The 26382-nt window shown below is 35.6% G+C and overlaps 1 protein-coding gene across 4 annotated transcripts in view; it reads left to right on the forward strand.

Moving 5' to 3' along the window:
* Nucleotides 1-26382, forward strand: part of psip1a (PC4 and SFRS1 interacting protein 1a) — a 167486-nt gene that overhangs the window by 120759 nt on the left and 20345 nt on the right. The gene's annotated exons all lie outside the window — the stretch shown is intronic.

The following is a 26382-nucleotide window of genomic DNA, read 5'->3' on the forward strand; positions in this document are numbered from 1 at the left end:
TTTAAGTGTGCAAGACTATTTGAAAGCGCGACTGGCAGAATAACATATCTCTTGAGCTGCAGGTTTCTGTCTTTCGTCGTACGAACGAACACATCACGGACAAGATTATTTCAAAATACATAATAGCTTGGCGAATATAAACGAAAACAGCCACGTGAACATAAACTGGATCTACTGGATTTGAATATTAAAGTGACCACATTTACCACTTGCTTCTGTCTTCAATTTTAATCTATATAAAAAAGGAAACTCATTCGACTTGGCTGCTTTTTTAATGTGTGCGTATTTATTTATTTACCTTTTTATACATTTTGTATAATTTCATAGTTTGTGTATTACAATTATAAAAACAAAAATAAATTTAGCCACTCACATAGAAATAGCTTAGGCCTTAACCTTTTTCTGACAGTTTTAGGGATTTTTAAAAATCCTAAAAAAAACTTATTTGTGCTGCAAATAATAATTTCAAACTCATTTGATACTGACCTATGACATCCTGTGACATTATATTTATTTGAATTTACATAATCTCATAGATGTAACAGTAAATCTGTTCAGCTCACAGATCAATACTAAGCTGTAATGCAAGCAGAACTTTCACAAATGCTTATGAGTCATTTAAGGATTTGATAACACTGTAAAATAATGTCTAATTTGTTAACATTAGCAAATGCATTGATAACACTTTATAATAACTGCACTCATTAGTAAATAGTCAGTTCATGCTTTATAAAGCCTTGTCCCAATATTAATAGTCAGTAGTAAGCAGTTTATAAATACAGCTATAAATAGCTTGTCCTTGGTTTATAAGCACATTTATTAAAAAGGAGAGTAAAGGGTCAGTTATCTTCCTATGAAAAATAAAAGATAAAAATAAACAAACAACAACACAGATTGATACAGAACTCAGAAATTTTATTGTGGATTTATGATAAAATCAGCCTGTAAATGAATTCATACTCCTCCTCATACTACTCCATACTCCTATTTCAACATGATGCCAATATACTGAGATATTAAATTGTGAATGGGTTTAGGATAGCTTAAATGGTGTTGCCATAGAGATTTATTAAAGTAACATAAATAATACAATAGTTATTTTACTATATCTTTAAAATTTTTCATTCTAACTCTTCATAATTTTTTATATAAGTAGAAGTCCTTATTTGAAGGAAGCACAGTAAGTTTCATAGCTTTATCATTTTCAAGAGCCAGCATAAAATTAAAACTATCATAACTTATAAATCAAGCTTGCAATTCTTAGTACCAATAATGGCCACCAGAGGGAGCTATAGGATTACTTTTAAATAATTATTGGAGAAACGAGTATGATTTAAATAATTTATAGAAATCTTTCAAATAAAATAATATGTATTTTAGGAATTTTACTGATAAAATGACCCTCACTTAATTAGAATAACAAGCTGAAGTATTGTGAACCGTATATTAAGAATAATTCTTTACAGGCTTTATGGACAGATACGTTTTAAGTGACTCTTGAAGGTTCAGCACCACATCCTCTTTTACCACTGTTTAAAGAATTAATCTTACAGAACAGGTGTGAATGAATTTTGGATAGCTTGAATGGTTTTGTCGTGGTGATTTTTTGAAATAATAGTAAAAAAGGAACCAGTAAAAAAAAGTGCAGCTTCTAAACACTTCAAAAAAATGTACACATAGAAGACAAGTCATTCTGAGGAAATATGCATAGTTTCATGACTATACAACATTATATGGATGACAGAAAATTAAAAAACATACATCTGATGTCACTCTGTCCCTCTGTCACTGTGTGTGTGTGTTTGTGTGTGTTTTAAGTGAATTAGGTGTGAAACTATCAGTGAGCATTTAGTCTCCAGCGCCAACATTTTACAGAACTGACACTTTCCTGGAGTCTCAGAATTACAATGTGTCAGGTTCTGAGAGATCTAAGATTCCAAAAAAATATTTAATTAGAATACCATGAAGTATTGTGAAATACTATATATTAAGACTTTATATATAGGCTTAATGAACAGATTAGAGTGACTCGTGAAGGAACAGCACCACCTCCTCTTGTTTGATGGTTTGAGGAATATATCTTCCAGAATCCGGGATTAAGATTTAGGAGCTCATTTTTATTCCACCTCCTTTCCTGAAAGTCTGTCTTGCAGAATTGACTAAAAATTAATCTTCACATTAATTCCTAATTCTTTTGCAATTCTTTTGTCAGTTCTTCTTGACCTGTTTTTCTCTTCCAGCTTTCCTGGACTATTGTATAGCACTCATAAATGATTAAATAAAAAAAAAATGGTAGTTATTAAGATTGATATGGTTTGGAATTGGTAAAATGTGCTTGGAAAAAAATCACAATAAAACAATGTTTTAATGTTTAAGTTTGGAATATTAACTGACATGAATGAATGCTATATAAATATTGTTCATGTTAACATAATGTTTATAAATGAAATCTTATTGTAAAGTGTTACTAAAGTTATATATATATATATATATATATTGTTCTGTGAATGTGATTTTAAAGTCTAGATGATTCGGATTAACCCTTTAACTGCCATATCAAGTTCAAGTTCAAGTTCAAGTTCAATTTATTTGTATAGCGCATTTACAACAGCCTCCTGGCTGACCAAAGTGCTTTAACATAAGAGCAAGAATATTACACATACATACAAATAGACCAGACAAAAAATTTAAAACCACCCATTTCAAAATGTAGCATAACACAGTAGTCAGTACACTAAGGAAAATAAAAAAGTTTTTAGCAAAGATTTAAAAATAGACAAGGAAGGGGCCAGTCTGATCTCTAAAGGCAGGGTATTCCAGAGTCGTGGCCCAGCCACTGCAAATGCACGCTCCCCTCTACGCTCCCCTCTATCCTTTAAAACCTCACTGCCAGAGGGATATTGTGAATGCATGTGCCCGCTGGGCACAGTTTACCTGATGCCACCGGGGTGGTGATGGCATTGGTGGCTTGAGCCCGCCATCGCTGCTTGCAGCTATATTTATTATTATTATTATTATTTTTTTTTTTTTCCAACGTCTCGGGGGCTTTTGGGGCCCTTAACGTGCTTAAAAAGTCTTGAAAATTGGCACACAGATTGGAACCTGCGGCCATTAGGGCCGGGCAGAGACTGATACACGGGCGTGGCACAGGGGCTCTACAGCGCCCCCTGGAATATGGAGGGCCATATATCATACATTCTTGCTCGTAGACGTATGAAACTCGGTACACATATAAATCTCATCAATCCAAACAACTTTTGTATTGCATATCATAGGCTCCGCCCAACAGGAAGTTGGCTATTTAGGGTTTAGTATTCAAATTTTTCGTCAAAGTTGTGGGGGCTTTGGGGGTCCTTAACATACTCAAAAACTCTTGAAAATTTGCGCACACTTTGGAATCTGTGGCTTTTAGGAGCCTGCAGAGGCTGGGACCCGGGCGTGGCACAGGGGCTCTACGGCGCCCCCTGGAACACAGTCATAAATGTTGATGTATAGCTCACACATACTTGCACATATTCATATGAAACTCAGTACACATATAGATCTCATCGTGCCGAACAACTTTCATATTGCATGTCATAGGCTCCACCCAACAGGAAGTCAGCTATTTAGAGTTATGTAAAAAGCGCATGCTCTGGAATTTGAAATACTTGTCATAGGTTTTTTTCTCGATTGCCGCCAAACTCGGTCAACATGATCTCAAGACACTGGGGATGAAAAATTGCCAGGGGATTTTTGATATCTCGAACGGTTTGCTCGTGGCGAGGCGTTGAAATTATGGCGAGAAATGAGAAACAGGAAGTGTCTAATACCATCCACATACAGTTCCTGATTTTAATCAAACTTCATCAGATTATTCGTTGTATGATGTCGATCGCATATATGTGACTATTAGGAGTCAAAGTTATAGCGCCACCAACTGGCAGAAGGAAGTGTGTCATTTTCAAAATGATTTGAATTCAGCATCTTATTATTACTCGATTTGCTTCAAACTTCATCAGAATAATGTTAAAACACAGCCGATATAAATCTGCAAGGGGGATATTGATATCTAAAAAATTGTTGGCGTGGCAACATGTCAAACTGGAATACTTCTCAGGTGATTTTGAGGCAAATACCATACTTAGAATTTCACAAAACTCTGAACACACATCAGTATTTCTGATAGGAACTTAAATTGTGAATGGATTTTGGATAGCTTGAATGGTTTTGCCTTGGTGATTTTTTGAAATTACCTTACAAAGGGAATCATTATTGTATTTTTAAAATGCAGCTTCCAAACACGTCAAATAATTTTTTCATACAGATGAAAAAGTCATTCTGAGGAAATATGCATAGTTTCAAGACTTTACAACACTGTATGGATAACAGAAAATTAAAAAACTCTCAGACATCTCATCTCACTTTGTCCCTCTGTTTGAGTATATGTGCTTCAGACTTCCATTGTCTGAGAGAAATTGCGCCCCTACAGGTGCAATTACCGGACTTTTACTTTCACTTTTAAATCGGTTAAAAATACAAATAAATACTTAGATTTAATTCACACTGACAAGCTAAACCAACATATCTGATTATTACCGGTTCAGGGCTCATGGATAAATTATTTCTGGCCAGAGATACGTGAGAAATAGGAGAGATGAATCACCGCTGTGATCACGAGCGTCTGGAGTAAAGAGCTCAGAAAAAACGAATTTATTCCTGTTTTATAGCTTTTAAAAATAAATTATTACAGCGATATCACACAATCAACCAATTAGAACACACCAAGAGCTAAATTCAGATGTTTTTGAACTGTTTGTGTGAAAATGAAATATTTGTGGCTGCCTATCTGAAATCACGCCTCCGATCAGCGCTTACAGTGTCGAGCTCAAAACAAACGAATTTATTCTTGTTTAAGAGCTTTTTTAAATAAAACATTACCACAAATGCACACAATAAACCCATTGTAACACATCAAGAGGTAAATGCAGGTGTTTGTGACCCGTTTAAGTGCGCAAGACTATTTGAAAGCGAGACTGGCAGAATAACATATATCTCTCGAGCTGCAGGATTCTGCCTTTCGTCATACGAACGAACACATCACGGACAAGATTATTTCAAAACACATAATAGCTTGGCGACTATAAACGAAAACAGCCACGTGAACATAAACTGGATCTACTGGATTTGAATATTAAAGTGACCACATTTACCACTTGCTTCTGTCTTCAATTTTAATCTATATAAAAAAGGAAACTCATTCGACTTGGCTGCTTTTTTAATGTGTGCGTATTTATTTATTTACCTTTTTATACATTTTGTATAATTTCATAGTTTGTGTATTACAATTATGAAAACAAAAATAAATTTAGCCACTCACATAGAAATAGCTTAGGCCTTAACCTTTTTCTGTCAGTTTTAGGGATTTTTAAAAATCCTAAAAAAAACTTATTTGTGCTGCAAATAATAATTTCAAACTCATTTGATACTGACCTATGACATCCTGTGACATTATATTTATTTGAATTTACATAATCTCATAGATGTAACAGTAAATCTGTTCAGCTCACAGATCAATACTAAGCTGTAATGCAAGCAGAACTTTCACAAATGCTTATGAGTCATTTAAGGATTTGATAACACTGTAAAATAATGTCTAATTTGTTAACATTAGCAAATTCATTGATAACACTTTATAATAACTGCACTCATTAGTAAATAGTCAGTTCATGCTTTATAAAGCCTTGTCCCAATATTAATAGTCAGTAGTAAGCAGTTTATAAATACAGCTATAAATAGCTTGTCCTTGGTTTATAAGCACATTTATTAAAAAGGAGAGTAAAGGGTCAGTTATCTTCCTATGAAAAATAAAAGATAAAAATAAACAAACAACAACACAGATTGATACAGAACTCAGAAATTTTATTGTGGATTTATGATAAAATCAGCCTGTAAATGAATTCATACTCCTCCTCATACTACTCCATACTCCTTTTTCAACATGATGCCAATATACTGAGATGTTAAATTGTGAATGGGTTTAGGATAGCTTAAATGGTGTTGCCATAGAGATTTATTAAAGTAACATAAAAAATACAATAGTTATTTTACTATATCTTTAAAATTTTTCATTCTAACTCTTCATAATTTTTTATATAAGTAGAAGTCCTCATTTGAAGGAAGCACAGTAAGTTTCATAGCTTTATCATTTTCAAGAGCCAGCATAAAATTAAAACTATCATAACTTATAAATCAAGCTTGCAATTCTTAGTACCTATAATGGCCACCAGAGGGAGCTATAGGATTACTTTTAAATAATTATTGGAGAAACGAGTATGATTTAAATAATTTATAGAAATCTTTCAAATAAAATAATATGTATTTAAGGAATTTTACTGATAAAATGACCCTCACTTAATTAGAATAACAAGCTGAAGTATTGTGAACAGTATATTAAGAATAATTCTTAATAGGCTTTATGGACAGATACGTTTTAAGTGACTCTTGAAGGTTCAGCACCACATCCTCTTTTACCACTGTTTAAAGAATTAATCTTACAGAACAGGTGTGAATGAATTTTGGATAGCTTGAATGGTTTTGTCATGGTGATTTTTTGAAATAATAGTAAAAAAGGAACCAGTAAAAAAAAGTGCAGCTTCTAAACACTTCAAAAAAATGTACACATAGAAGACAAGTCATTCTGAGGAAATATGCATAGTTTCATGACTATACAACATTATATGGATGACAGAAAATTAAAAAACATACATCTGATGTCACTCTGTCCCTGTCACTGTGTGTGTGTGTTTGTGTGTGTTTTAAGTGAATTAGGTGTGAAACTATCAGTGAGCATTTAGTCTCCAGCGCCAACATTTTACAGAACTGCCACTTTCCTGGAGTCTCAGAATTACAATGTGTCAGGTTCTGAGAGATCTAAGATTCCAAAAAATTATTTAATTAGAATACCATGAAGTATTGTGAAATACTATATATTAAGACTTTATATATAGGCTTAATGAACAGATTAGAGTGACTCGTGAAGGACCAGCACCACCTTCTCTTGTCCGATGGTTTGAGGAATATATCACATGTAACACACCAAGACCTACAAAAAAGACTCCTGGAGCAAAATTCTAAACCCAACAGGAAGTCAGATATTTTTTATTTTATGAGCAAATTTTTTGTCATTTTTGCCATTTCCATGCGTTGTATTTTAACGAACTCCTCCTAGAAATGAATTCAGATCAACAACAAATTTGGTATGCCTAATCTAAAGGCCTTTGCGATGTTAAATTGCGAAGATCTTGAGTTTTCGTTCAAGTTCGTGTCCGTGGCGGCCTGGCGAATTTTCGCTGATTCGCCATGAAAAATGGAGTTGCTATAACTTAGACATACAATGTCCAATCTGCCCCAAACTTCACAGGTTTGATGAGACTCTGACCCTGAACATATTGACATGCCCATATTCAGTTATAGTCATAGCGCCACCTATTGGCAACAGGAAGTGACATATTTTACATTGCGACAAAATACTCCTAGAAATTTTATGACATCAATGTCTTTTTTGTGGTCAGTCTAATCTAAAGGCCTGTGCGATGTTAAGTTGTGAAGATCTTGAGTTTTCGTTAAAATGCGTGTCCATGGCGCCGTCACGAAGTTCGATGTCTCGCCATGGAAATAAAAGATGTTATAACTCAGGCATAAAATGTCCGGTCTTCCCCAAAGTTCACATGTGTGATAAGAGTCCTGGCCTGAACACATCTGAAGGCCAATATTCCATCAGGTGTGGCAAAATGGCTCGATAGCGCCACCTATACACTTTCAACAGAGTGCGCCTCGAGCTATGTTTCACGTACATGTACAAAAATCGGTATACACATGTAACACACCAATACCTACAAAAAAGTATCTTGGTACGAAATCCGAATCCCAAAAGGAAGTCGGTTATTTAGAATTTTCTCTGCAAAATTGGCGCTGTTTTTGCCATTTTCAGGGGTTGTACTTTAACGAACTCCTCCTAGAGATTTATTCAGATCAACAGCAAACTTGGTCAGTTAAATCTAAAGGCCTTTACGATGTTAAATTGCGAAGATCTTGAGGTTTCGTTAAAGGGCGTGTCCATGGCGGCGTGACAAATTTCGATGTTTCGCCATGAAAAAGGAAGTTGCTGTAACTCAGTCATACAATGTCCAATCTGCCCCAAACATCACATGTTAGATAAGACTACTGCCCTTAACAGATCTACATGGCCATATTCAGTTATAGTCATAGCGCCACCTGCTGGCAACAGGAAGTGACATGTTTTACACTGAGACAAACTACTCCTAGAAATAGTATGACATTAATGTTTTTTTTTGTGGTCAGTCTAATCTAAAGGCATGTGCAATGCTAAATTATGGCGATCTTGTTTTTTTTAAGGGGCGTGTCCATGGCGCCATGACAAAATTTGTTGTCTCGCCACAGTAAAGGAAGTTGTTGTAACTCAGGCATAAAATGTTCGATCTTCCCCAAACTTCACATTTTCGATAAGAGTCCTGCCCTGAACACAACTGAAGGCCAATATTCCATTATAATGATAGCGCCACCTGCTGGCAACAGGAAGATTGGCACAGATATGGAATAACTTTGATATATTCCACTTATATTTATGAGTTTAAATGCATATTTCTCACCGCTCACCTATTTACTAAAGCCACTCACTGCCGGTGAGCCCGGGTGCGAGGGCCCGTTCATTGCTGCTTGCAGCTTTAATTAGGGCCCGAGCACCGAGGTGCAAGGACCCTCTTGTATCTGCTTTGTTTATTATTAGGGCCCGAGCACCGAGGTGCGAGGACCCTCTTGTATCTGCTTTGTTTTTTATTTTTCTTCTTCTTCTTCTTCTTCTTCTTCTCCCGAATGAATCGCATTTTTGAGGGCTTTAACATGCTCAAAAAGTCATGAAACTTTGCACACGCGTCAAACCTGGTGAAAATTTTCGTCTGATATAGGATTCAGAAGAGGGTGTGGCAAAATGACTCGACAGCGCCACCTATACCAAGAAAATCAACAGCCTTCCAGCTATGTTTCACGTACATGCACGAAAATTGGCACACATATGTAACACACCAATACCTACAAAAAAGACTCTTGGAGCGAAATTCTAAACCCAACAGGAAGTCGGTTATTTTTAATATTATGAGCATATTTTGTGTAATTTTGGTCATTTCCATGTGTTGTATTTTAACGAACTCCTCCTAGAGAGTTCTTCAAATCAACACCAAATTTGGTATGCCTAATATAAAGGCCTTTGCGATGTTAAATTGCGAAGATCTTGAGTTTTCGTTGAAGGGCGTGTCCGTGGCGGCCTGGCGAATTTCGATGATTCGCCATGAAAAATGTAGTTGCTATAACTCACACATACAATGTCCAATCTGCCCCAAACTTCACATGTTTGATGAGACTCCGAACCTGAACAGATTGACATGCCCATATTCAGTTATAGTCATAGCGCCACCTATTGGCAACAGGAAGTGACATATTTTACGCTGCGACGAACTACTCCTAGAAATGTTATGACATCAATGTATTTTTTGTGGTCAGTCTAATCTAAAGGCCTGTGCGATGTTCAGTTGTGAAGATCTTGAGTTTTCGTTAAAAGGCTTGTTCATGGCGCCGCGACGAAGTTCGATGTCTCGCCATGGGAATAAAAGATGTTATAACTCAGGCATAAAATGTCCGATCTTCCCCTAACTTCACATGTGTGATAAGAGTCCTGGCCTGAACAGATCTGCAGGCCAATATTCCACCGGGTGTGGCAGAATGACTCTATAGCGCCACCTATACATTTTCAACCGAGTGCGCCTCGAGCTATGTTTCACGTACATGTACAAAAATTGGTACACACATGTAACACACCAATATCTACAAAAAAGTATCTTGGTACAAAATCCAAATCCCAACAGGAAGTCGGTTATTTTGAATTTTCCCTTCAAAATTGGTGTTGTTTTTGCCATTTTCAGGGGTTGTACTTTAACGAACTCCTCCTAGAGATTAATTCAGATCAACACCAAACTTGGTCAGTGTAATCTAAAGCCCTTTGCGATAATAAGTTGCGAAGGACTTGAGGTTTCATTAAAGGGCGGGTCCATGGCGGCATGACAAATTTCGATGTTTCGCCATGAAAAAGGAAGTTGCTGTAACTCAGACATACAATGTCCAATCTGCCCCAAACTTCACATGTTGGATAAGACTCTTGACCTGAACAGATCTATATGCCAATATTCAATTAAAGTCATAGCGCCACCTATTGGCAACAGGAAGTTACATATTTTACACTGCGACAAACTACTCCTTGAAATTTTATGACATCAATGTCTTTTTTGTGGTCAGTCTAATCTAAAGACCTGTGTGATGTTTAGTTGTGAAGATCTTGAGTTTTTGTTAAAAAGTGTGTCCATGGCGCCGTGATGAAGTTCGATGTCTCTCCATGGGAATAAAAGATGTTATAACTCAGGCATAAAATGTCCGATCTTGCCCAAACTTCACTTGTGTGATAAGGGTCCTGGCCTAAACAGATCTGAAGGCCAATATTCCATTGAGTGTGGCAAAATGGCTCGATAGCGCCACCTATACACTTTCAACGGAGTGCGTATACACTTTAAACGGAGTGCGCCCCAAGCTATGTTTCACGTACATGTACAAAAATCGGTACACACATGTAACACACCAATATCTACGAAAAAGTCTCTTGGTACGAAATCTGAATCCCAACAGGAAGTCAGTTATTTCGAATTTTCTCTGCAAAATTAGTGTTGTTTTGGCCATTTTCAGGGGTTGTACTTTAACGAACTCCTCCTAGATATTTATTCAGATCAACACCAAACTTGGTCAGTGTAATCTAAAGCCTTTTGCGATCTTAAATTGCGAAGATCTTGAGGTTTCGTTAAAGGGCGTGTCCATGTCGGCATGACAAATTTCGATTATTTCGCCATGAAATAGGATGTTGTTGTAACTCAGGCATAAAATGTCCAATCCTCCCCAAACCTCACATGTTCGATAAAAGTCCTGCCCTGAACACATCTGAAGGCCAATATTCCATTATAATGATAGCGCCACCTGCTGGCAACAGGAAGATTGGCACATATATGGAATAAACATTGCTATATTCTACTTATATTTATGAGTTTAAACGCATATTTCTCACCGTTCACCTATTAACTAAAGCCACTCACTGCCGGTGAGCCCGGGTGCGAGGGCCCGTTCATCGCTGCTTGCAGCTTTAATTATTATTAGGGCTCAAGCCCGAAGGGGCGAAGAGCTCTATTGTTCTTCTAAGGATTATTCTTCTTCTTATTATTTTTTTTATTTTTTATTAAACCTTCCGGGGGTTTTTGGGGGCCTTAACATGCTCAAAAACTCTTGAAAATTGGCACACACATTGGAATCTGCGGCCATCAGGACACTGCAGAGGCTGGGACCCGGGCGTGGCACAGGGGCTCTACAGCGCCCCCTGGAACACAGTCAGAAATCTTGAACCATAGCTCACACACACTAGCATGTATTTATATGAAACTCGGTACACTTATAGATCTCATTGGGCCGAACAACTTTCACACTTTATGTCATAGGCTCCGCCCAACAGGAAGTCAGCTATTCAGGGCTGTTTAAAAAAAGCATGCTTGGAATTTGAAATACTCCTCTGAGGTTTTCAACCCGTTCGCCACGAAACTCTGTGAACATGATCTCAAGACATTGGGGATGAAAAATTGCGAGGGGATTTTTGATATCTCGAACGGTTTGCCCGTGGCGAGGCGTGGAATTTATGGCTAGAAATGAGAAACAGGAAATGTCTAATGACATCCACATACATTTCCTGAATTTGATCAAACTTCATTGGTTTGTTCGTTGTATGATACCGATCGTATATATGTGACTATTAAGAGTCAACATTATAGCGCCACCAACTGGCAGCAGGAAGTGAGTCATTTTCCAAATGCTTTGAATTCAGCATCTTATTTTTACTCGATTTACTAAAAACTTCATCAGAATAATGACAAAACACGGCTGATGTAAATCTGTTGTGGGGATATTGATATCTAATATAGTGTTGCCATGGCAATGTGTCAAACTTGAATGTTCTGTTATGGTGAGTTTGAGGCAGACAACAAGCTCAGATTTACATGAAACTCAAAACACATATCAGTATTAGTGACAGCTAGACGATGGCAAAAGCTTTTAAAAGGGCGTGAAGGAGGCACTCTATAGCGCCACCTTTTGTCAAAAGTGGGGGGGTTAGTTTTAGCTACAGACACCAAACTTGGTACATAAATTGTTCTTATCAAGACAACTTTCTAATTCACAGTCATCAGCTACGACCAACAGAAAGTCGGCTATTTTGATTTGAATATTTAAATTGAGCTCTGATTTAATGCATACTCCTCACAGGAAATGTTCACTATACTCACCAAACTTTGTCTACATGTTGAAAAAACATTGAGGAACTTAAATTGCGAACGGATTTTGGTTAGCTTGAACGGTTTTGTCGTGGTGATTTTTTGAAATGACAGTAAAAAGGGAATCATTAATTGTCTTGTATTTTTAAATTGCAGCTTCCAAACACTTAAAAAAAAAATTCATACAGAGATCAAATCATTCTGAGGACATATGCATAGTTTCATGACTTTACAACACTGTATGATTAAAAGAAAATTAAAAAACTGTCAGACATCTCAACTCACTCTGTCCCTCTGTTTGAGGAATGTATGTGTGCTGACTGAGTGTGTGTGTGTGTGTGTGTCTGTGAGTGGGGGATGGGCATGAGCTGAGTGGCAGACACAATGAGAGACAGAAAGAGAGAGAGAGAGAAAGAGAGAGAGAGAGAGACTTAATCATCTCTTTAATCACCAGAAAAAAAAAAGTATTTTAAATTGTTATTTTTTGTTGCTGTTGCTAACATTGCTGTTTTCATTACAGCTTAAGAAATCTCTTAGGCCTTATCCTTTTCTGACAGTTTCAGGAATTAAAAACAAAATTCTAAAAATACTTATTTGTGCTGCAAATAATAATTTCAAACTCATTTGATACTGACCTATTCCATCCTGTGACATCGGACATTTGCGGATGAATGTTCGTAATTGATGGATGGACATCTATGGCCGGATAAAAGTCATCAGCAATCCGGCACAGAGAAAAGAAAAATAAAGTAAAAAACAAAACAAAAACAGGCATAAATTTGGCCTGACATTGGACATTTGAGAGTCTCAAATTTAGGGACCGTCTCTAAAGTTACATGTGATATTGTTATACACTTTTCTAACATCAGTACCATTTGAAGAGAATTACTTACAGTCATAAAAACAACTGTAATTGTTCATCTACGTGACAGCTATAATGCACAATTAAATTGAATGTTTGATGTTTATTAAAACAAACTGTAAGTCATATGTACATTATGCTACTTTTCACATGGACTCAAAAGCAAATTTGAAGCTCAATAGCATTTGAGGAGAAAGACTTGCAGTCATAAAACAATTTTAATGTGTTAATTTAGGTGTCAGCTACAATGCACACCTTATACATTTATATATATATATATAAATATATATATATATATATTACAATAAAGTGTTACTAAAGTTATAAATATTGTTCTTTGTATGTGATTTCAAAGTCTAGATCGGTCGGATTAACCCTTTAACTGTCGTATCCCTTAAAACTTGATTGCCAGAGGGTTACTGTAAATGCTTATGCCCGCTGGGCACAGTTTTCCCGATGCCACCGGGGTGGCGTTGCACTGACGGCTTGAGCCCGCCATCGCTGCTTGCAGCTATATTTATTATTATTTTTTTTTGTTTTTTTTAAACCTTCCGGGCATTTTTGGGGGCCTTAACATGCTCAAAAACTCTTGAAAATTGGCACACACATTGGAATCTGCGGCCATCAGGACGCCACAGAGACTGGGACCCGGGCGTGGCACAGGGGCTCTATAGCGCCCCCTGGAACACCGTCAGAAATCTTGAACCATAGCTCACACACGCTTGCATGTATTTATATGAAACTCAGTACACTTATAGATCTCATTGAGCTGAACAACTTTCGAGCTCTATGTCATAGGCTCCGCCCAACAGGAAGTCAGCTATTCAGGGCTGTTTAAAAAAAGCATGCTCTGGAATTTGATATACTTGTCATAGGTTTTTTACTTGATTGCCACTAAACTCGGTCAACATAATCTCAAGACATTGGGGATGACAAATTGCCAGGGGATTTTTGATGTCTCAAACGGTTTGCTCGTGGCGAGGCATTGAAATTAGAGCAATAAATGAGAAACAGGAAATGCCTAATAACATCCACATACATTGCCTGAGTTTGATCAAACTTCATCGGTTTGTTCGCTGTATGATACCGATCGTATATATGTGACTATTAAGAGTCAACGTTATAGCGCCACCAACTGGCAGCAGGAAGTGTGTCATTTTCAAAATGCTTTGAATTCAGCATCTTATTTTTACTCGATTTGCTGCAAATTTCATCAGAATAATGACAAAACACGGCCGATGAAAATCTGTTGTGGGGATATTGATATCTTATATAGTGTTGCCATGGCAACATGTCAAACTTGAATATTCTGTTATGGTGAGTTTGAGGCAGATAACAAGCTCAGATTTACATGAAAGTCAAAACACATATCGATATTATTGATAGCTAGACAATGGCAAAAGTTCATAAGAGGGCGTGGAAGAGGCACTCTATAGCGCCACCTTTTGTCAAAAGTGGGGGGGTTAGTTTTAGTTACAGACACCAAACTCAGTATAAAAATTGTTCTTATCAAGTCGGACAACTTTCTAATTCACAGTCATCAGCTACGATCAACAGGAAGTCGGCTATTTTGATTTGAATGTGGATTGTTTTTTACATTTAGCTGTGAATTAATGCATACTGCTCAGAGGAGAGTAACACTATACACACCAAACTTTGTCTACATGTTGAAAAAACATTGAGGAACTTAAATTGTGAATGGGTTTTGGATAGCTTGGATGGTTTTGTCGTGGTGATTTTTTTAAATGACAGTAAAGATTGAATTATTAATTTTCCTGCATTTTTAAATTCCAAACACTTCAAAACCTTTTTTCATACAGAAAAAAAAGTTATTCTTAGTAAATATGCATAGTTTCATGACTTTACAACACTGTATGGATAACAGAAAATTAAAAAACTGTCAGAAATCTCATCTCACTCTGTCCCTCTGTTTGAGTGTGTGTTCTTAGACTTCCACTGTCTGAGAGAAAATGCGCCCCTACAGGTTCAATTCCCGGACTAAAAAAGGGAGGAGACTCTCTTTTGGTTTCACTTTTAAATCGGTTAAAATACAAATAAATACTTGGATTTAATTCACACTGACAAGCTAAACCAACATATATGATTATTATCAGGTCAGGGCTCATTAATAATTGATGTGTGGTCAGTGATACGTGAGAAACAGGAGAGATGAATCACCGCTCTGAGCAGGAGCGTGTGGAATGATGAGCTCAGAAAAAACGAGTTTATTCTTGTTTTATAGCTATTAAAAATAAAGTATTGCAGCGATATCACACAATTCACCAATTAGAGCATACCAAGAGCTAAATTAAGATGTTTTTGAACTGTTTGTGTGAAAATGAAATATTCGTGGCTGCCTATCTGAAATCACTGCCTCCGATCAGCGCGCACAGTGTCACAAGTTCAAAACAAACAAATTTATTCTTGTTTAAGAGCTTTTTAAAATAAAGTATTGCCATAAATGCACACAATACATCCATTATAACACAACACGAGCTAAATGCAGGTGTTTGTGACCCGTTTATGTGTGCAAGACTATTTGAAAGCGCGACTGGCAGAATAACATATATCTCTCGAGCTGCAGGATTCTGCCTTTCGTCGTAAGAACGAACACATCACGGACAAGATTATTTAAAAATACATAATAGCTTGGCGAATATAAACGAAAACAGCCACGTGAACATAAACTGTTGAGAAATAAATCTGAAGTGGATCTACTGGATTTTAATATTAATTGACCGCATATACCAGCTGCTTCTGTCTTCAATTTTAATCTATATAAAAAAATTAAACTCATTCATCTTGGCTGCTTTTTTAATATGTGTACGTATTTATTTATTATTTTGCTCTAACAAGACTTAATCTATATTTAATTAAATCAATTACATTTTATTTTACATTTGATTTGTCCATTTCTGCATCTAAACGCCTAAAAACCTAAAACATGCTCTATTATACTATTGCATTATATATGCATTATAGTTATAAAAACAAATACATTTAGAAATCTTAGGCCTTGTCCTTTTCTGACAGTTTTGGGGATTTTTAAAAATCCTAAAAAACCTTATTTGTGCTGCAAATAATAATTTCAAATTAATTTGATACTGACCTCTGACATCCTGTGACATGATATTTATTTGAATTTACATAATCTCATGGATGTAACAGTAAATCTGTTCAGCTCGCAGATCAAGACTAAGCTCTAATGCAAGCAGAACTTTCACAAATGCTTGTAGGTCAATAAAATCATTACAAAACACTTACAAATCATTTAAGGGATTTGATAACACTGTAAAATAATATCTAATTTGTTAACATTAGCAAATGCATTGATAACACTTTATAATAACTGCACTCATTAGTAAATAGTCAGTTCATGCTTCATAAAGCCTTGTCCCAATATTAATAGTCAGTAGTAAGCAGTTTATAAATACAGCTATAAATAGCTTGTTCTTGGTTTATAAGCACATTTATTAAAAAGGAGAGTAAAGGGTCAGTTATCTTCCTATGAAAAAAAATTTAAAAAAAATAAACAAACAACAACACAGATTGATACAGAACTCAGAAATGTTATTGTGGATTTATGATAAACTCAGCCTGTAAATTAATTCATTCTCCTCCAAGAAGACACAAGTAGGTCACATCAAACTTTTTTAACATGATGCCAATATACTGAAGATGTTAAATTTCGAATGGGTTTAGGATACCTTAAATGGTGTGGCCATAGCAATTTATTAAAGGAACATAAAAAAATACAATAGTTATTTTACTATATCTTTAAAATTTTTAATTCCAACTCTTCATAATTTTTTATATACGTAGAAGTCATCATTTGAAGGAAGCACAGTAAGTTTCATAGCTTTATCATTTTCAAAAGCATATATATAACATATAAATCAAGCTTGCAATTCTTAGTACCAATAATGGCCACCAGATGGAGCTATAGGATTACTTTTAAATAATTATTGTAGAAACAAGTATGATTTAAATCATTTATAGAAATCTTTCAAAGAAAAATAATATGAATTTTATGTATTTTACTGATAAAATGACCCTCACTTAATTAGAATAACATGCTGAAGTATTGTGAAATACTGTATATTAAGAATAATTCTTAATAGGCTTTATGGACAGATAAGTTTTGAGTGACTCTTGAAGGATCAGCACCACATCCTCTTTTACCACTGTTTAAAGAATGTATGTTACAGTACAGGTACGGATGAATTTTGAATAGCTTGAATGGTTTTGTCGTGGTGATTTTTTGAAATAACAGTAAAAAAGTAACCAGTAAATGTCTTTTATTTTTTTAAGTGCAGCTTCTAAACACTTCAAAAAAATTTACACATAGAAGTCAAGTCATGCTGAGGAAATATGCATAGTTTCATGACTATACAACACTATATGGATGATAGAAAATTAAAAAACTATCATACATCTGATGTCACTCTGTCCCTCTGTCACTGTGGGTAATGTGTGTGTGTGTGTGTGTGTGTGTTAAGTGAATTAGGTGTGAAACTATCAGGGAGCATTTACTCTCCAGCGCCAACATTTTACAGAACTGCCACTTTCCTGGAGTCTCAGAATTACAATGTGTCAGGTTCTGAGAGATCAAAGATTCCAAAAAATGATTTAATTAGAATACCATGAAGTATTGTGAAATACTATATATTAAGACTTTATATATAGGCTTTATGAACAGATTAGAGTGACTCGTGAAGGACCAGCACCACCTCCTCTTGTCTGATGGTATGAGGAATATATCTTCCAGAATCCGAGATTAAGATTTAGGAGCTCATTTTTATTCCACCTCCTTTCCTGAAAGTCTATCTTGCAGAATTGACTAAAAATTAATCTTCACATTAATTCCTAATTATTTTGCAATTCTTTTTGTCAGTTCTTCTTGACCTGTTTTTTTTTTCTTCTTCTTTTCTGACCTCATGACCCAGTCAGCATTTTTGTACAATGGTCAAGTCTTAACTTATCCATTTCTGTATTGCATTTGTGTTTGATATTTCTCATGGGTATTTCATAATTTTCGACTTTGAGTTAAAACAGTTTGAGTTAAAACTCTTTTTTAGCGCATTTCATCTGTAAAAGAAAACATGCCTAATAATTCTGCACACATGAATATAAGGAGTTTTTCTCTTCCAGCTTTCCTGGACTATTGTATAGCACTCATAAATGATTAAATAAAAAAATAATGGTAGTTATTAAGATTGATATGGTTTGGAATTGGTAAAATGTGCTTGGAAAAAAATCACAATAAAACAATGTTTTAATGTTTAAGTTTGGAATATTAACTGACATGAATGAATGCTATATAAATATTGTTCATGTTAACAATGTTTATAAATGAAATCTTATTGTAAAGTGTTACTATAGTTATATATATATATATATATATATATTGTTCTGTGAATGTGATTTTAAAGTCTAGATGATTCGGATTAACCCTTTAACCGCCATATCCTTTAAAACCTCACTGCCAGAGGGATATTGTGAATGCATGTGCCCGCTGGGCACAGTTTACCTGATGCCACCGGGGTGGCGATGGCATTGGTGGCTTGAGCCCGCCATCGCTGCTTGCAGCTATATTTCTTTTTTTTTTTTTTTTTTTTTTATTAAACCTTCCGGGGGTTTTTAGGGGCCTTAACATGCTCAAAAACTCTTGAGGAACTTAAATTGCGAACGGATTTTGGTTAGCTTGAACGGTTTGGTCGTGGTGATTTTTTGAAATGACAGTAAAAAGGGAATCATTAATTGTCTTGTATTTTTAAATTGCAGCTTCCAAACACTTAAAAAAAAAAATTCATACAGAGATCAAATCATTCTGAGGACATATGCATAGTTTCATGACTTTACAACACTGTATGATTAAAAGAAAATTAAAAAACTGTCAGACATCTCAACTCACTCTGTCCCTCTGTTTGAGGAATGTATGTGTGCTGACTGAGTGTGTGTGTGTGTGTCTGTGAGTGGGTGATGGGCATGAGCTGAGTGGCAGACACAATGAGAGAGAGAAAGAGAGAGAGAGAGAGAGAGAGACTTAATCATCTCACCAGAAAAAAAAAGTATTTTAAATTGTTATTTTTTGTTGCTGTTGCTAACATTGCTGTTTTCATTAAAATTTAAGAAATATCTTAGGCCTTATCCTTTTCTGACAGTTTCAGGAATTAAAAACAAAATTCTAAAAATACTTATTTTTGCTGCAAATAATAATTTCAACTCATTTGATACTGACCTATTCCATCCTGTGACATGACATGTATCTACATTTTAAAAATCTCATGGATGTAACAGTAAAACTGTTAAGCTCACAGATCAAGACTAAGCTGTAATGCAAGCAGAACTTTCACAAATGCTTATAAGTCATTTATGGATTTAATAACAATGTAAAATAATGTCTAATTTGTTAACATTAGTAAATGCATTTGTAACACTTTATAATAACTGCACTCATTAGTAAATGGTCAGTTCATGCTTTATAAAGTCTTGTCCCAACATTAATAGTCATTAGTAAGGAGCTTATAAATACAGCTATAAATAGCTTGTTCTTGGTTTATAAGCACATTTATTAAAAAGGAGAGTAAAGGCTCAGTTATCTTCCTATGAAAAATAAAAAAATTAAAATAACAGACAACAACACTGATTGATACAGAACTCAGAAATGTTATTGTGGATTTATGATAAAATCACCCTGTAAATGAATTCATACTCCTCCAAGAAGACACAAGTAGTTCACACCAAACTTTTTCAGCATAATGCCAATATACTGAAGATGTTAAATTGTGAATGGGTTTAGGATACCTTAAATGGTGTGGCCATTGCGATTTATTAAAGTAACATAAAAAAATACAATAGTTATTTTACTATATCTTTAAAATTTTTCATTCCAACTCTTCATAATTTTTTATATACGTAGAAGTCATCATTTGAAGGAAGCACAGTAAGTTTCATAGCTTTATTATGTTCAGGAGCCAGCATAAAATTAAAACTATCATAACATATAAATCAAGCTTGCAATTCTTAGTACCAATAATGGCCACCAGATGGAGATATAGGATTACTTTTAAATAATTATTGTAGAAACGAGAATGATTTATAGCATTTATAGAAATCTTTCAAAGAAAAATATGTATTTTATGTATTTTACTGATAAAATGACCCTCACTTAATTAGAATAACAAGCTGAAGTATTGTGAAATACTGTATATTAAGAATAATTCTTTTTAGGCTTTATGGACAGATACGTTTTGAGTGACTCTTGAAGGATCAGCACCACATCCTCTTTTATCACTGTTTAAAGAATTTATCTTACAGAACAGTTGCGAATGAATTTGGATAGCTTGAATGGTTTTGTCATGATGATTTTTTGAAATAACAGTAAAAAAGGAACCAGTAAATGTCTTTTATTCTTTTAAAGTGCAGCTTCTAAACACTTCAAAAAAGGTACACATAGAAGAAGGAAATATGCATAGTTTCATGACTATACAACACTATATGGATGATAGAAAATTTAAAAACTATCATACATCTGATGTCACTCTGTCCCTCTGTCACTGTGGGTAATGTGTGTGTGTGTCTGTGTTAGGTGTGTGTGCTGAGTTTGTGTGAATGTGTGGAGGAGGGGGATGGGCTAGGTGTCAGAGAGAGAGAGAGAGAGAGAGAGAGAGAGAAAGAGAGAGGGAGGGAGACTTAATCATCTCTTTAATCACCAGAATTATAGGTCAATAAAATTATTACAAAACACTAATAAATTATTAAGAGAGAGAGAGAGAGACAGGGAGAAACATCTCAGAGTTAACATCTCTTTAATCACCAGCAGGAAAAAAATCAGTAATTTTGTGTTGTTGTTTTTTTTTTTTTTTTTTCATCATTACAGCTTAAAGCTGTAGTAGGTAACTTTTGACACTCTAGCGGTTAATAAACAGAACTGCTTGCGTCTTGCGGAAGAACATTGTAGCCGGAACTACTTCTCTCTGTTTATGTCTATGAAGAATCACAAAGGTACTTGGGTTACTTCACTGAAGCAATCTAAAATAGTCAGAATATAAACACTTATTATAGGTGTACTCTAGTGATTCAGGACAGGCTGATAACACGGTTTGGAAAATGGATTCATGGTGTACTCACTTATTATGTACATTTTGTAAATCTTGAACACAAAAAAAAGTTATGGACCGTAGCTCTGATTGGTTGTTTCTTAACGGGAGCGGTGCATTTCTGCAAATGGCAATAGGACCACTGGGAGGAGCCAGAGAAGCTTGATTTTTTTCACAAATTATCCATCTCATATACTACTGTCAGAACATAATGACAGGTTAACAAATATGTAAAAAAAATATTTTTTTATAAAAGTTACCTACTCCAGCTTTAAGAAATATCTCAGGCCTCATCATTTTCTGTCAGTTTTAGGGACAAAAAAACTAGTACAAGTTGATTTGTAATCCTAAACCAGTTAATTTAATTAATTTACATAACACCTTAACTGGAAAATAATTAAGAATTAAAGTGAAGAATTAGGTGTGAAACTATTAGGGAGCATTTAGTCTGCAGCGCCAACAATTTACAGAACTGCCAATTTCCTGGAGTCTCAGAATTACAATGTGTCAGGTTCTGAGAGATCTAAGATTCCAAAAAATGATTGAATTAGAATACCATGAAGTATTGTGAAATACTATATATTAAGACTTTATATATAGGCTTAATGAACAGATTAGAGTGACTCGTTAAGGACCAGCACCACCTCCTCTTGTCCGATGGTTTGAGGAATATATCTTCCAAAATCTGGGTTTAAGATTTAGGAGCTAATTTTTTAATCTTGCAGAATTGACTAAAAATGTATCTTCACATTAATTCCTAATTATTTTGCTATTGCAGTTCTTCTCGACCCGTTTTTTTCTTCTTCTTCTTTTCTGACCTCATGACCCAGTCAGCATTTTTTGTACAATGGTCAAGTCTTAACTTATCCATTTCTGTATTGCATTTGTGCTTGATATTTCTCATGGGGATTTCATAATTTTCGACTTTTCAGTTTGATATAAAACTCTTTTTTAGCGCATTTCATCTGTAAAAGAAAACATGCCTAATAATTCTGCACACATGAATATAAGGAGTTTTTCTCTTCCAGCTTTCCTGGACTGTTGTATAGCACTCATAAATGATTAAATAAAAAATAATGGTAGTTATTAAGATTGATATGGTTTGGAAATGGTAAAATGTGCTTGGAAAAAAATCACAATAAAACAATGTTTTAATGTTTAAGTTTGGAATATTAACTGACATGAATGAATGCTATATAAATATTGTTCATGTTAACATAATGTTTATAAATGAAATCTTATTGTAAAGTGTTACTAAAAAAATATTAATATATTGTTCTGTGAATGTGATTTTAAAGTCTAGATGATTCGGATTAACCCTTTAACTGCCATATCCTTTAAAACCTCACTGCCAGAGGGATATTGTGAATGTTTACCTGATGCCACCGGGGTGGCGATGGCATTGGTGGCTTGAGCCCGCCATCGCTGCTTGCAGCTATATTTATTCTTCTTCTTCTTCTTCTTCTTCTTCTTCTTCTCCCGAATGAATCGCATTTTTGAGGGCTTTAACATGCTCAAAAAGTCATGAAACTTTGCACACGCGTAAAACCAGGTGAAAATTTTCGTCTGATATAGGATTCAGAAGAGGGTGTGGCAAAATGGCTCGACAGCGCCACCTATACGAAGAAAATCAACAGCCTTCGAGCTATGTTTCACGTACATGCACGAAAATTGGCACACATATGTAACACACCAATACCTACAAAAAAGACTCTTGGAGCAAAATTCTAAAACCAACAGGAAGTCGGTTATTTGTAATATTATGAGCAAATTTTGTGTAATTTTGGTCATTTCCATATGTTGTATTTTAACGAACTCCTCCTAGAGATTTCTTCAAATCAACACCAAATTTGGTATGCCTAATCTAAAGGCCTTTGCGATGTTAAATTGCGAAGATCTTGAGTTTTCGTTGAATGGCGTGTCCGTGGCGGCCTGGCGAATTTCGATGATTCGCCATGAAAAATGAAGTTGCTATAACTCAGACATACAATTTCCAATCTGCCCCAAACTTCACATGTTTGATGAGACTCCGAACCTGAACAGATTGACATGCCCATATTCAGTTATAGTCATAGCGCCACCTATTGGCAACAGGAAGTGACATATTTTACGCTGTGACGAACTACTCCTAGAAATTTTATGACATCAATGTCTTTTTTGTTGTCAGTCTAATCTAAAGGCCTGTGCGATGTTCAGTTGTGAAGATCTTGAGTTTTCGTTAAAAGGCTTGTTCATGGCGCCATGGCGAAGTTCGATGTCTCGCCATGGGAATAAAAGATGTTATAACTCAGGCATAAAATGTCCGATCTTCCCCAAACTTCACATGTGTGATAAGAGTCCTGGCCTGAACAGATCTGCAGGCCAATATTCCACCGGGTGTGGCAGAATGGCTCTATAGCGCCACCTATACACTTTCAACGGAGTGCGCCTCGAGCCATGTTTCACGTACATGTACAAAAATTGGCACACACATGTAACACTCCAATACCTACAAAAAAGTCTGTTGGTACGAAATCCGGATCCCAACAGGAAGTCGGTTATTTTGAATTTTCCCTTTAAAATTGGTGTTGTTTTTGCCATTTTCAGGGGTTGTACTTCAACGAACTCCTCCTAGAGATTTATTCAGATCAACACCAAACTTGGTCAGTGTAATCTAAAGCCCTTTGCGATAATAAATTGCGAAGGACTTGAGGTTTCGTTAAAGGGCTGGTCCATGGCGGCCTGACAAATTTCGATGTTTCGCCATGAAAAAGGAAGTTGCTGTAACTCAGACATATAATGTCCAATCTGCCCCAAACTTCACATGTTGGATAAGACCCTTGACCTGAACAGATCTACATGCCAATATTCAGTTATAGTCATAGCGCCACCTATTGGCAACAGGAAGTTACATATTTTACACTGCGACAAACTAATCGTAGAAATTTTATGACATCAATGTCTTTTTTGTGGTCAGTCTAATCTAAAGACCTGTGTGATGTTTAGTTGTGAAGATCTTAAGTTTTTGTTAAAAGGTGTGTCCATGGCGCTGTGATGAAGTTTGATGTCTCACCATGGGAATAAAAGATGTTATAACTCAGGCATAAAATGTCCGATCTTGCCCAAACTTCACTTGTGTGATAAGGGTCCTGGCTTAAACAGATCTGAAGGCCAATATTCCATCGAGTGTAGCAAAATGGCTCGATAGCGCCACCTATACACTTTCAACGGAGTGCGTATACACTTTAAACGGAGTGCGCCGCGAGCTATGTTTCACGTACATGTACAAAAATAGGTACACACATGTAACACACCAATATCTACGAAAAAGTCTTTTGGTACGAAATCCGAATCCCAACAGGAAGTCAGTTATTTAAAATTTTCTCTGCAAAATTAGTGTTGTTTTGGCCATTTTCAGGGGTTGGACTTTAACGAACTCCTCCTAGAGATTTATTCAGATCAACACCAAACTTGGTCAGTGTTATCTAAAGCCTTTTGCGATCTTAAATTGCGAAGATCTTGAGGTTTCGTTGAAGGGCGTGTCCATGGCGGCCTGACAAATTTCGATGTTTCGCCATGAAATAGGATGTTGTTGTAACTCAGGCATAAAATGTCCAATCCTCCCCAAACCTCACATGTTCGACAAAAGTCCTGCCCTGAACACATCTGAAGGCCAATATTCCACTATAATGATAGCGCCACCTGCTGGCAACAGGAAGATTGGCACATATATGGAATAAACATTGATATATTCTACTTATATTTATGAGTTTAAACGCATATTTCTCACCGTTCACCTATTAACTAAAGCCACTCGCTGCCGGTGAGCCCGGGTGCGAGGGCCCGTTCATCGCTGCTTGCAGCTTTAATTATTATTATTATTGGTTTTATGAAGTATTCTAATTTGTTGAGATAGTGAATTGGTGGGTTTTTCTTAAATGTGAGCCAAAATCATCAAAATTAAAAGTACCAAAGATTTAACCTTCTCCAGTCTGTGTGCCTTTTGAATTGAATTACTGAAATAAATGAACTTTTCCTTGACATTCTAATTTATTTAGAAGCACCTGTACTATTAAATGAACAAACCAGGAGCGGACTGACCACCTGGAGCATCAGGAGTTTTGGTTATTATTATTATTATTAGTATTAATTATTATTTATATATATATATATATATATATATATATATATATATATATATATATATATATATATATATATATATATTAGGGGTGGCACGGTTCACTGAAAAAAAAAAACTGGCACGCGGTTCAACTTAAATCTGACAAAGCATCTGTGTAATATATAGTTTTGCTATAAAAATAACGTAAAACAAACTGGGTTCAACAATGATAAAAGAAAAAAGAAACCCTGGACAAATCATTCACTCTTGATCAATGGTAGTGACTTATGCTGGAATATGAGCAGTCCTTTTGCCATCATCCGGTTGCTGACAGAGCGCGCGCACAGATGAGACGTGAACAGCACACGTTAATATGCATTTTAACTTAACTCATTTAAGCTTTGTCAGTTTAAACATATAAGAGCCAGAGGACGCGAGCTCGCGTGCAGTGAAAAGATTTGTGAATGCGCTCACCCGAAGCACGCAAACCGCACCTCAGGAATGCGCGCAAAAATTAAGCTCTCTCTGAAGTATTGTGTTTAAATATACAAATTCACACAAAAATTATGTCAAAATTTGGTAAGTATTCTACAGCAGACATAGCTGGCTGAATGTAGGCCTACTGTATCAGTGCATTCTCTTAAAGTGACAGTCTTTATATTAATCGAACCGCAAACAGGCTAAAAACACGGTTTGGAAAATGTATTCATGGTGTACTCGCTTATTATATACATTTTGTATACTTTTAACACAAAAAAAAAAGTTACGGACCGCAGCTCTGATTGGTTGTTTCTTAACGCTTTTCTTAGAAACGGAAGAGTCTCCAAACTGTGTCCCCGGCCCGGGATTAGCAGCCGCTACACAGACATCACACAGCCACCACACACACACACACTCTCATTGCAA

The sequence above is a fragment of the Carassius gibelio genome, chromosome B1 (genome assembly GCF_023724105.1).
Source record: "Carassius gibelio isolate Cgi1373 ecotype wild population from Czech Republic chromosome B1, carGib1.2-hapl.c, whole genome shotgun sequence".
Taxonomy (NCBI): Eukaryota; Metazoa; Chordata; class Actinopteri; order Cypriniformes; family Cyprinidae; genus Carassius; species Carassius gibelio.